At 43.9% G+C, this 13,386-nt stretch overlaps 1 long non-coding RNA gene across 4 annotated transcripts in view; it reads left to right on the forward strand.

Moving 5' to 3' along the window:
* The window catches only part of LOC105035273 (uncharacterized), a 37,231-nt gene extending 25,550 nt beyond the window's left edge, over positions 1-11,681 (forward strand). For 2 of the 4 annotated variants that reach the window (XR_012142929.1, XR_012142931.1), the window contains exons 5-9: positions 8,332-8,547; positions 9,594-9,644; positions 10,726-10,827; positions 10,999-11,073; positions 11,492-11,681. This is a non-coding gene — a long non-coding RNA (uncharacterized lncRNA). Of the gene's footprint in view, positions 1-8,331; positions 8,548-9,593; positions 9,645-9,867; positions 9,908-10,725; positions 10,828-10,998; positions 11,074-11,491 lie in introns of all 4 variants that reach the window. The other 2 variants (XR_012142932.1, XR_012142930.1) reach the window with 2 other exon arrangements.
* Positions 11,682-13,386: the final 1,705 nt, after the last annotated feature.

A 13,386-nucleotide genomic window follows, 5' to 3' on the forward strand; every position in this document is an offset into this window, starting at 1 on the left:
CTCCAAAAGCCAGGTGCTGATGGAGGTCAGGGAGCAGCTGCCGAGGTCGGAAAGGATGCGCTCGCACCCGAGAAGTAACCCAAACAAATTCTGCCTCTATCATCGTGACCACGGCCACGACACGGAGGAGTGTATTCAGCTCGAGATGAAATCGAGGAGCTCATCAGGGGGTCGGCTCGACAGATTCATCCGACGCGGCCTGAAGGTAGGGAGGATCGGTCGAGGGCCCTGCCACAATCGGAGCCGCCAAGGAGGAAGAACAGCCTGGAGATCGCCTCCAATCGGATCATCAACACCATCTCTGGAGGGCCCCGGAGGGGAGCGGCCAGTGGATCGGTCGGACCGCTCAAGCGGCAAAGAACTGAAGGATCTATAACCTTTACTGAAGAAGATGCCCGGGAGATCCAATTCTCCCATAATGATGCGGTTGTAGTTTCTTTAAATATTGCTGATTATGATGTACGCCGCATTCTTGTTGATAGTGGAAGCTCGTCGATATTTTATTTTACGATGCATTCTCAAAAATGTCCATCCCTGATGGGTCCGGTTAGGGCGATTAGCTCCCTGTTGGTAGGGTTTACTGCGATGCTGTGCCAGTGGAGGGAGTAATAACTTTGACTGATAGTTGCAGGTCGGTATCCGAAATAATTTAGGGCGCTAGTGATTTTCTGGTAGTGAGGGCGCCGTCTGCCTACAATGCAATACTCGGCCGACCTGGCTTCAACGCCCTCCCGAGCTGTAGTATCGACCCTACCATTTGAAATTGAAATTTTTACTAGCCAGGGGGTCGGAGAAGTCAGAGGAGATCAAGCTTGGCAAGACATTGCTATAAAATAGCCCTACAAAGAAATGGTCAGCCTGACCCTGTCCGGTTGATGGATTGGACACCCGCGACGACCTGACTGAAGAATGGGGTGAGCCAATAGAAGATCTTGTCTCAATTCGTTTGAATGATGGGAATGAAGAGCACGTGGTGAAGATCGGCTCCAACTTGGGGAAAGAGGTGCGGACACAGCTTATCAATTTTCTACAAAAGATGCGGATGTTTCGCTTGGCTCCGCGGACATGCCAGGGATCGATGCTGAAGTTATGGAACACCATCTGGCTGTTGATCCCAAGCACCGGCCGACGAAGGAAAAAGTTCGAAGTCATGCACCGAAAGACAAATGGTGATAGCTGAGGAAGTTGATAAACTCCTGAAAGCTGGGTTCATCAGAGAGGTCAACTATCCGAGCTGGGTTTCCAATGTGGTCCTGGTTAAAAGGTGAACGGTAAATGGAGGATGTGTATAGACTTCAAAAAAGCTGAATAAAGCCTGCCCGAAGGACAGTTACCCTCTGCCCAGAATCGACCAATTAGTGGATGCAACCTCGGGCCACGAGCTTCTCACTTTCATGGATGCGTTCTCCGGCTACAATCAAATCAGGATGGCGCCAGAGGATGAAGAAAAAAATTGCTTTTATTACTAACCGTGGTCCTTTATTGTTACAGGGTCATGCTTTTTGGCCTCAAAAATGCAGGGGCGACCTATCAACGGCTGGTAAACAAGATCTTCAAAGAGCAGATCGGCCGCAACATGGAGGTCTACGTGGACGATATGCTCGTAAAAAGCAAATCCTCGATGAACCACATCGCCGACCTTGAGGAGATCTTCAGCGCCCTCTGAAAATACAAGATGAAGCTGAACCCAGCCAAGTGCGCTTTTGGAGTAACCTCAGAAAAATTCTGGGCTTTATGGTATCGGAGCGCGGGATCGAAGCAAATCCAGAAAAGATTGCGCCATCCAGAAAATGACCGCCCCGAAGTCAATAAAGGAAGTTCAGCGCCTTACTGGGAGGTAGCGTTCTAAATCGCTTCATCTCAAGATCGGCCGAGCGGTGCTTACCTTTCTTTCAGACTCTCAAGCAGCCGAAGAACTTCTGCTGGACCACTGGATGTCAGCAAGCGTTCGAAGAACTGAAGAACTACCTCGGCTCATCTCCACTATTGGCAAAATCCGAACTTGGAGAGTTGTTCCTGTACAAGGCGGTCTCCCCTGTGGCTCTCGCAGCAGTTCTGATTAAGGAAGAAGCAAAAATTCAACGGTCGATCTACTACATAAGCCGAGTATTTAGAGACGCCGAAACCAGATATACTAAGCTAGAGAAACTAACTTATGCCTTGTTGATTGCAGCTCGAAGGCTCCGACCTTACTTTCAAGGACACATCATAACACTGCTCACCGATCAGTCGATCAAGGTGGTTCTGCATTAAGTGGATGCCTCTTGGAGGATATCGAAATGGACAGTCGAGCTCACGAAGTTCGACATCGACTATCGACCTCGGCCGCGATAAAAGTCCAGATATTAGCAGACTCGTGGTGGAATGCACTATCCCGGAAGAGGCCGAACTGACGAGATGAAGCCGACGACCCAGGGCTCCAGCCAAACTCCCCTGAAGAAAGAGTAGATCTCCCCGATGGTTTTGGGCCCTTTACGTGGACGGTTCCTCCAACATGTCAGGCGCAGGCCTGATCTTGGTCAATCAGATGGAATTATCGCGGAGTACGCACTGCGTTTCGAATTTTCTGCGACAAATAACGGAGCAGAATATGAAGCTCTGGTTGCAGGACTAAGGATCGCCAAAGAGTTAGAAGTAGATCGGCTTCAAGCCTACAGTGACTCTCAATTAGTAGTGGGACAGGTCAGCGAAAATTATGAAGCTCGGGAGAACAGTATAGCCAAGTATCTTGAAAAGGTAAAGGAGATCATCCCTACCTTCGACAGCTTCGACATCAGGTAGATCCCAAAAGCAGAAAATGCCAGGGCCGACTTTCTCTCCAAGTTGGCTACCCTGGCTCCGGCTGAACTGCCTAAGGAAGTCTTCTTTGAAGTTCTGAATGCCCAAGTACGGAAGAATCACAGCTTGTGATGGAGATCAGCCATGAATCCAGCTGGATCGACCCACTGGTTGCATACCTCAAGGACGGGGTTCTTCCTCCTGATGCAAAAGAAGCTCGGAAGTTTAGAAACCAGGCTTCCCGATATATCCTTTACGAAGGCAAGCTATACAAGAGGTCGTACTCTTTGTCCCTCCTGAAATGTCTCCGGCCTTCTAAAACCGACTTCGCCTTGAGGGAGGTACATGAGGGAGTCTGTGGAAGTCACCTGGGGGTCAGATCTTTATCTCACAAACTGCTCCGACAAGGCTATTACTGGCCTACCATGTACCACGACTTCGTTGAATATGTCAGAAGGTGTGATCGGTGTTAGAGATATGCAAATATCCAAAGGCAACCTGCCTCCAAACTTACACCATTGAGTGCCCCATGGCCGTTTGCGCAATGAGGGATGGATATCCTTGGATCTTTTCCCATGGCATCCGGGCAGCGGAAGTTCCTCCTGGTGGCAATAGACTATTTCACCAAGTAGGTCGAAGCTGAACCTTTGGCAAAAATCACAGAAGCTAAAGTACAGGACTTCGTCTGGAAGTCAATTGTCTGTAGGTTCGGCTTACTCAGAACCCTCATTACTGATCATGGGCGATAATTTGCTGGAGCAAGGTTTGTTGAATTTTGTGAGGACCTAAATATCTCCCATAACTTCACTTCGGTAGCCCATCCGCAGGCAAACGGCGAGGCCGAGGTGATCAACAGGACTCTGTTGCAAGGAATCAAGGCGAGACTTGAAAAAGCAAAGGAAACTTGGGCAGATGAGCTTTATCATATGTTATGGGCATACCGAACTACTCAGAGATTGCCCACAGGGGAGACCCCCTTTGTCTTAGCCTTCGGGACAAAAGCCGTGATCCCGATTGAACTCAAGCTTCCGTCGGCGCGAGTCGTGGCATTCGATGAGTAGCGCAACCCACAGGATCTCAAGGCCAACCACGACTTGTTAGAAGAAAAGCGGGAGACAGCTCAAGTTCGGATGGCGGTTTACAAGCAGAAAGTAGCCCGCTACTACAATTCCCGGGTCAAAAGCGAAGCCTTCAGAGCGGGGGACCGGTACTTCGGCGAGCCGCTGTCTCACAACCTCAGAATCAAGAAAAACTTGCCCCGAACTGGAAAGGCCCGTATGAAGTCAAGGAGGTAGTTCGGACCGGAACATACTATCTAAAAGAGCTCGGAGGAGCCGACCTTCCGCGATCATGAAATTCGAAAAATCTACGAATGTATTACCAATAGCTTTGCCTTAAATAAAAGTTTCATATTTGCATATTTTTTCTTTTAGCATGAGCTTATAACGACAGGAAGTAACTCCCTCATACAATCGAAATTAAGCATGTTAGGAACAGGAGGAAAACCTCGTCCTAACATGAGCAAAGTCGAAGGTCCGATTACTTAAAGACCGGATGGGGGGAGAGGCCCTTGCAGCGGCTCTTATGTGCCCCCACAGCTTTGTTAGGAACAGGAGAACCTCGTCCTAACATGAGCAAAGTCGAAGGTCCGGTTACTTAAAGACCGGATGGGGGAGAGGCCCTTGCAACGGCCCTTATGTGCCCCCACAGCCTTGCTAGGAACAGGAGGAGAACCTCGTCCTAACATGAGCAAAGTCGAAGGCCCGGTTACTTAAAGACCGGATGGAGGGAGAGGCCCTTGCAACGGCCTTTATGTGCCCCCACAGTCTTGTTAGGAACAGGAGGAGAACCTCGTCCTAACATGAGCAAAGTCGAAGGTCCGATTACTTAAAGACCGGATGGGGGGAGAGGCACTTGCAACGGCCCTTATGTGCCCCCATCGCCTTGTTAGGAATAGGAGGAGAACCTCATCCTAGTCGAAGGTTCGGTTACTTAAAGACCGGATGGGGGAGAGGCCCTCGCAACGGCCCTTATGTGCCCCCACAGCCTTGTTAGGAACAGGAGGAAGACCTCGTCCTAGCATGAGCTAAAATTGATTATGTCGGGGATAGGAGGAGAACCTCATCCTAACATAAATCAAGACCTGGTAGATCAAGATCGGATGAGGAGAAAAGCCTCCTCAGCGGCTCCTCTACATCCCCACAACCCCGCTAAGAGCAGAGGGAAAACCCTCGCCTAAAGAAAAAACCCTCGTCCAAATAAAAAGAAAAAGGGAGATAAAAAGGGAAGGCGACGAACTATACCAGCGATAAGTGAAAAACAAACTACGTTAAAGACACGAGGGATCTCGTCTCAACGAGGAAGGATATTCCTATCAAGAACCCTCAGTCGCTAAGAGGGAACTCAACACAGGCCGAGGAGAAATCGACTTCCTCAAAGTAACGAGAAGTTCGGGTCCCTAAGCTCGAGCATCGAGAGGAAGCGTCAAACTCAAATGGCCTACGGTCATGAACAAAAAGGGGCAAATCAACATGGCGGCGACCATAAACCTTCAAACAACATCGACATCGAACAAGACAAAAGAAGTTCGGTACACAACGACTCAAAGCAAGAATAGACGAGGAATTACAAACAACGTCGATGCCAAACAAGACGGAAGATGAAAGAAGTTCGGTAAACGACAACTTAATGCAAGAAGGGACAAAGTAACGAAATTTTTTTTTTTCATTTCATTGGCAAAGTGCGCGTTACAAAGCCTTTGAAGGCCAAAAAAAAAGCAACAAGAAAGGAAAGGAATACATAGAATAAAAGGCAAAAAAAAAAAGCTCTAAGGAAGTTCGGCTTCATCAGACTTCGAACTCTCGGTTCCAGCCATCGTCGAGGATTGCTTTAAGTACCTGACTTCTTCTCCCAGTCCCCCTTTCTGCTTCCCCTTTCTGCAGGATTGGGAAGTACTCGCGGTCGAAGATGTACCACAAGCGCGGGCTCTGGGCGATCAAGGCGAAGCACAGCCGGACTTGTCTCTTCTACCCTCGCTTTCTTCGCCGACCCAGAAGTTGCAGCGCCTTCCTTCTTGTGGGCCTTGAGACTCTTGGCTAACATCCGAGCTGCGTCCGCGCCCATATCTGCAACGAAGGAAGATCGGCACAGTTTAGAAACAGAGCTGCGAAAAAGGGAGAGTTCTGGAGCGAACCTAGGCTGGTCTGAAGGATGCAGAGATGCAGAGATGGGGACGACTCGAAGAATGCCTGAGGCCAAAAAGGATGCTGAGGAAGAACAGAACTCTCAGGAAGGAGGAACCGAAGAAACTCCCGTGCGAAGTGAGATCCCTGAAGGAGGGAGGTGGGTTTAAATAGGCGATGGGGTCCGGTGCAATAATGACTGCAGGACTCCTCTGGCCAGTCTATAACCGCCGCCTGGCCCACTCACTGTGGCAAGCGGCTGAAGGTGGCCGACAGTTGGTAAAACCATTATTGTACCGTATCTAGGGCAGCGCTCCAGCAGGAATTCTGAAAAAATCTTTTCGGATCGCCTCGATTTGAAAAGGCTCCGGCACCAGTGCGCCAAATGCCAAAATATCTGAAAACCACCGAGTGCGGAAATCAAAGGAGGCAACTTCGGCTGTGAAATTTTTTTTGTACTTCATTCGAAATCCGAACTCGGAAGTAGGGGGACTGGTGTTGGGTATAAGATACCCCCAGCCGAAGTTTGTAAAAGGCCGACCCTTCCAGGGTTTTTCCGGCTTCCGACCTTGTGTGGTGTCTTTCTGAACTCCCTCGACCGTCCGAGCTTCCATAATGGCATCCGGGCTTCTCCAATCATGAGCTTCTCCATTCATCTACCGGATTGCTCCAAACGCCCTCTGAACTCTGCTATCAGCTGATTTTCTACAGTGATCGACTATTCTCCGAATTCCTTCCAGACTTCTTCCGAACACGGACGACTCTACTCCGAACTTCTTCCGAATGTTGTCAATGTCCGAGCTTCTCCGACAACGGGATTTCTACAGTAACCAGACTCCATCCAAGTTTCTGCGGCGGTCGACCACCTTTCGGATTCCATCCGAGCTCTTACGAGAATCGGATTTCAGCCAAACTCCTATAGTGGATGGATCCCAGACGAATTTTGACAACGGAAGGGCTCCACCAGCCGGATCTTTACTCCGAACTTCTACTGCAAGCGGTCTTCTCCGAACTTCTATTGCAAGCGGTCTACTCCGGATCTCTACTGTAAGCGAATTCTATCCGAGCTTATACTGTAAACGAATTCCTTCCAAACTCCTGTTACAGGCGGACTTCAGCCGAGCTTCTCCAATAAGCGGTCCCCATCTGGACTTCTACAAGATCCGGACCCCGTCTGAACTTTCATAGTGGATGGATTCCGGACGAACTTCTACAACAGACGGGCTCCAGCAGCTGGATTTCTACAACGGTCAACCGCCTCCGGTGTCTGTCGTACCTCCTCAGCCATCAACCTTCAATAGCTTCAGCCGAACTTCAACAACACCAACCGAACTTTCACAGGATCCTCCAGACTCCTCCAGCGGACGAACCTCTCTAACGCCATCCGAAGTCCACTGCCGGCCGACCTTCTGCCGGATTTCTCATGAAATCGGACTTCTCCCAACAGAAAGTCCCCATCCGAGCTTCTACAACAGATGACTTCCGCTCGCAGCATCAGCGCTCTAAGCACCCAACAACAGTGGACTCGTCAGCAACTTCGAAAATATCTGAGCTTCTCCTAGATCGACGAGATAGAGCCATTCCGCTCCATCAGACATCCCAACCGAGCTTCAGCCGATGGATTCGAACTCTCTGGCAAGTCACGACAATGGCTGCTACCCTACTCCACTCTCTGCAACGGATTCCGTATGGCTCCACCACTTTCTGGCAAGTCACGACAATGGCCACTACCCTACTCCACTCTCTGCAACGGATTCTACGTGGCTCCACCACTCTCTGGCAAGTCGTGACAATGGACACCACTTCACTCTCCGTAACAAACTCTGCGTGGCCCTGAACGGCCCCTGACACCACTACTCTCCGTAACCAACTCTGCGTGGCTCTGAACGGCCCACTACCAGGCGGTTACAGACGTTGCTGTCAATCAGTTACGCTCTCCGTCTATAAAAAGAGACCCCCAGATACGTTCTTCTCTAAGCTCTAAACTTTATCTCGAAACTCTGCTAAAATTTTCACTCGAGCACTCCATTTCTGTTGAAGTAGAGTACTGACTTGAGCATTGGAGGATCTTGCCGGAGTACCCCCAACTCCGGTTTAGACTTCCCTTGCAGGTCCCGACGGCGGCCGCGGTCATCTCAACTCCAGCTTCTCTGGCTTCGGCGGAATTCTGCACCAACACTTTTCTTATGAATTTTTGCAAAAAGTTATAGAATTTTCTTATGAATGGGAAGACATTGGAGTATTTTCAGGTTGCCTATGTGGGAACCAATGGCTTTACAAGTTATTCGTTTCTTATAGATGAAGGTTAATGCATGCACATAGAATAATAGTACTTTTGTCTTTATTTTCTTTTTGTTTATGTAATTTTCAGAGCAAATTGGAGATTCAGAATTTGATAGAGGATGTGGAAGTATCGAAATGTGTACTTCAAAGGATGCAAGCACGTGGCAAGGATGTGAGGTCAACATTATGAAAGTATTATTTGAAATTCAGATCTAATGCAGAAGCAAGGCGAAATAAGCCTGTCAATGTTTCCCAACAGAATTGGGATGAGCTATGTGATTATTGGTCTAATCCTCGTGTGAAGGTCTATCATCTTCTACCAAGTTACCATCTAGTAACAAGATTTGATTTTTTTGTTGCTATTAGTCCATATGCAAAATACGGCATTTATGAAATAAAAGACTAACCCAATAAAAAGAGTAGTTACTAATGTTTGAAAGATGTTTGTGTTCAATTTATCTTAAGAAAATACGTTCAATCAATGCTGCAAATCAAGCAAAGGCAAAGATGGTGCATAAAACAGGATCTATGGCATTTGTAGCAGTGTGACATGAAATCGGCATTTATATTATTAATCATAGTTTACTTTTGTAATATATTTATTGAACTTTGGTGCAATATTAGTCGCAAAAAGAGCTCAATGGGGAAGAGTGTGACATAATTACCTTGTTCAAGCGCACTTATTGTAATTCAGCAGGTGTATGGGCAAACTCTTATGTAGAGGAGTATTATGTAAGTCAATATATTTATTTTCATTCATTATGTGACTACCTATGTTATGAGATATTATATTATTGCTGGTTGCACACTTTTTGTTCATGCACCAAAAGATAGCTACTATCTAACTAGGAGATTCAAAACATGTAATATGATGGATTTGCAATTGAATTATTCTATGTATTTAAAATTCTCAAATTTTAATCACATAACGACTTTTATGTCTTAGAATGAAATGCAAAGGTTATTGGCCCAGTCTGAAACTGAAGGAAACTCTTTGACTATGAATGAGATTTGTGACAAAATATTGGCAGTGAGATTTGGATACATTAAAGGACTTGGGTACGGTCCCAAGCCACAACAAGCCTCAAGTTCAAAGTTTAAGCTAAACCAACTTGAGGAAAAATTAAAAGAATCTTGATTAGAGAATGACAATTTAAAAGAGAGAATGTAGATGAACTTAGAGACAGAATTGGATCAGCAAGGACATCTGATTGAGATGTTACTTGCTGCATAGGGTCAATCCATAACCAGACCGTTATGGTAATTGTCATCTTTTTATCCTATAAATTAATGGAGATGTAAAATATTAATCTTCTTCCCCTTGATATGGTTACATTCTTATTTTTGCAGAAAACGTGCACTTATAGATGGCATTCAACAACATGCCTTCAGTCTTTTGGGGTAAATATTTTAAATATTTAGAGATTATATGCTATCTTTTACATTTATTCATGCTATATTGACCAATATTCTATTCTTCTATGTACATACTATTCTAATATTCCACAATATCATTTTGTTTGATGATAGAGAGTTGCTAATGCTAGAGACCAATATTTACAAATTGTATTGTTGCTTTGTGGGACTGTTATGCCTAAAAGAATAAAGTTCTCTTCTATGTTAGATGCGAGAGGTTGCAAACACATCTGGGTACACATAACTATGTACATATATATGTCTTCTTCCATTCCTTTTTTTGCAAATTACAATGTGTTATTACTTTTGTGTTAGTGCAATCATGTGGTCATGCATATATGAATGGAAAGATTGATGTGTTTATGCAGGCATGAATATTTGCATCTTCAATATGTGCATGTGAAATGGAAAATATAGCTTGCATTCTCAAAAATACACCCATTCTTCTCAAAAATCATGCTCCATACAAAAATTGGTTTGGCATGAGTAGGCTTCAGAAAAAAAATTGTTCAGAGGTGGGGAAGTGACAGTCCATAAATTTTTTTGTCACTTATATTTTCAAAATAAAACTTCAGTGGAAGATAGGACTCCTTTTAACTATCAACAAAAATGTTTATAATCGATACATGTTGCTGAAGCTTAAGTCAATAAAACTATTTGAACTGCAATTACTTTTTCAGTGGCACTTCATTTATCAACTTTCATATGGTCTGGCTCGGCTTCTCTTTCATTTGGCACACTTATATTTCAGCTGGCACAACATACTTCAGCTTAAATCTGGTCTTTTTGTCAAGTTTCCCTATTATCTTTGGTGCATATCTATGGTATCTTATATGGCAGATGCATTTCCAGCATGTTTCACTCCATATATTTTTGGTTGGACTTAGTTGCTACACCATGCTTCACCTTTCAGAGCTATCAAGCTGCTTCAGTCATTAACTATAATATCTTGGCTACCTTCTCTGTTGTCGTGGCTGCATTCCCCTCCAGTTTCTTTAATACTCATCTTGTGTCTGGTTCCTCATTGTTTTCTCCAACTTTACTCCTATGGTTTAATGTATTTCAGGTGATGCTGTTTTCTATAATGACACTACTGAAGATTCCTTGGGCCTCTTATATATGCTACTGTTTTGTTATACATTAGCAGTCCAAGGGTGTTGCTGGTATTGTAAGTAAACAATCAATGAAGTACTTCTTCTACCAAAAAATAAAATTATTTGAACCAATGCTGAAACTATAATCAATACATGTTGCTGAAGCTTGCATTCTCATTCATTATACAAACTGATTTGGATTACATTTGTTTTGATAACTATGATTTATTATTGTGTGTTTATAGCAGTGTGACATGCAAAACCAATGCTGAAAAAGCAACAGCTTATCTTATTTCTATAGTGGAGAATTGAGTTTTAAGGTAAAGCCTATGGCGAATGGTCAGTAGATGATATTGTGAAGGTTGATTATGTTCCCTAACTTTCCATGTATATCTAGTATCAATAGACACTTCAATTCCACACATGTATAAATGGGTATATGTCCATCATAAATCATGAATTTGTTAGGTCTTCTACAAGATCTTTGTAAACACAATATGATACATGTTATGTTGATTAAAATCAATATAAAATACAACTGATTTATGCAATTTCATGATGTCATGAATAGTTGATTGTTCCCTGTGAGCCTTAATGATAGCTGATATTAAGATGATGTTTCTTACATAGCTTGTTTGATCAAGGGTGGATTGCAAAACAGTTTAGTTGCGTCACTATTTGCTTCTTCCATTGGAATTTTGTTTGAGCTTTTATAATATCTATGTGCTTGTCATGTAGGTTGCTGATTTTGGGCTAACAAAACCTACTGAAGTTGGAATTTTGCCAGATCCTACTCATGCTTTTGGAACATTTGGTTACTTATTTTTGTATATGTTTGATCTTTTGAAGAATCAGTGATTGTATATGTTTGATGCTGTGATATAGTAGATGAAAATTTTTATTTTACTAATGTGGCATGGATGATGATGTGGCATCTGTTATAATTTTTTTGCTAAAAGAGCCCAATCATACGGTGACATGTCAGCACCATAAGTGATATGGCATAGATGATGTGGTATAACGGATGATAATATTTAGGATAAATTATGTTCCTAGTCTCTGAAATAAGTTGGATTTTCTTAAATGATCTCTAAACTAAATAAGCTAAAGTTTAGTCCTTGAACTATATGAATCATTTTAATGTTATCCTCAGATGTGATTCCAATAACTTTCTCTCATCGGTTGTCTAATGTGGCAACCACCAGTGCTTATGTGGAGCAAGCTTTGCTCTCATGGTTCAAACTAATGTTGACATGGCCTAAAATATTTTGAAAAATGCTACTGATATGACCAAAATCTTTCATTTTATTTTCTTCCCTGGATCTCTCATCTCCCATCTATCTTCTTCTCATCCCTCAAAACCCCAATAGAAAGAAAAAAGAAGGAAAGCCCTTTCCCCTCCATAGCCCTTGCCTCCTCCCCACCATAACTCTTTCTTTTTTATCTTTCATCCCTCTATCTCACTGAACTCTCCCCACCTGCCCCTTCCCAAATCTCTCATCTCCCATCTCTCTTTTTCTTATTCCCAAAATTCCATTGGAAAAAGAAAAGAAAGAAGGAAAGCCCCTTCCCTCCATGGCCCCATCCTCCTCCTTCTTTCGAACCCTTTCTTCTTTATTTCTCACTACTTCATCTCACTGAACTCTCCCCACCCATCCCCTTCTCAAATCTCTCATCTATCTTTTTTCATCTCTAAAACCCCAATAAAAAAAGAAGAGAAAGAAGAAAAACCCATTCCCCCATGGCTCCATCTTCCTCCTTTGCTTGATTTTTCTCCTCCACTCATCTCCCGCCGCCTCCTCTCAATGCCTCCTGTTGAATCGGCATCAATTTCATCAACTTCTCTGTAGGAACCAGATCTAGGGTTTCAGGATTAGATCTTGAAACTTTTCAAGATCATACAGTGGAAGACTAAAATAAATCAAAATTTATTTTCTAAAACCAGAGAATCTCTAGATCTAAGATCCTATTACATGATTATTACATAGCATTAAATCAAAAATTAAAATATATAAATATAGCATGAACTACATGTTGATCATATCAACATGTTTCTATACTACATCTAATGCATGTATTAAACAATAGATCAGATCTATTACCTTGCAAGTTAGACATTCTAACCTCGCTGATCCGGACTTGAGGATGATGTTGCAAGCCGCACATGCATCCGACCTCAAGAAATCATCCACACGAGCCCACGAATCTCGATCAGAAGTCCTGCTTCAGGAAATCAGCACAGTATGCTAGTACTGCACTGATCCTTCTTTGATGGTTGATCAGGTGCCTCCTTCTTCTTGATTTGGACTCTTTCAAAGATGGAAAGTAGAAGGAGGAGTTTCAGATCTGAGATGCTCTCAGGAAACTCAAGATGGAGGGAGGAAAGATATGAAAACAAACAACCCTAGAAGAAGACCCTCTTCTTCTTCTCGTTTCTCTCTCTAGACACCCTAACTTGTGTCTTTTATATCTCCACGACCCAAAGGTCTTTCTCTCTGATTTTTGGATGGCCTAAAGGTATCTCAAATCTCTATCTTCTCCAAAAATTTCATAAAGAAACTCATTTTATATAGAGAGATATGATAGAGTCCTTGTCTAGGTCAAATACCTCGTCAAGGCTTATCCAAACATGG

This window comes from Elaeis guineensis, chromosome 7, assembly GCF_000442705.2.
Source record: "Elaeis guineensis isolate ETL-2024a chromosome 7, EG11, whole genome shotgun sequence".
In the NCBI taxonomy this organism is placed as follows: Eukaryota; Viridiplantae; Streptophyta; class Magnoliopsida; order Arecales; family Arecaceae; genus Elaeis; species Elaeis guineensis.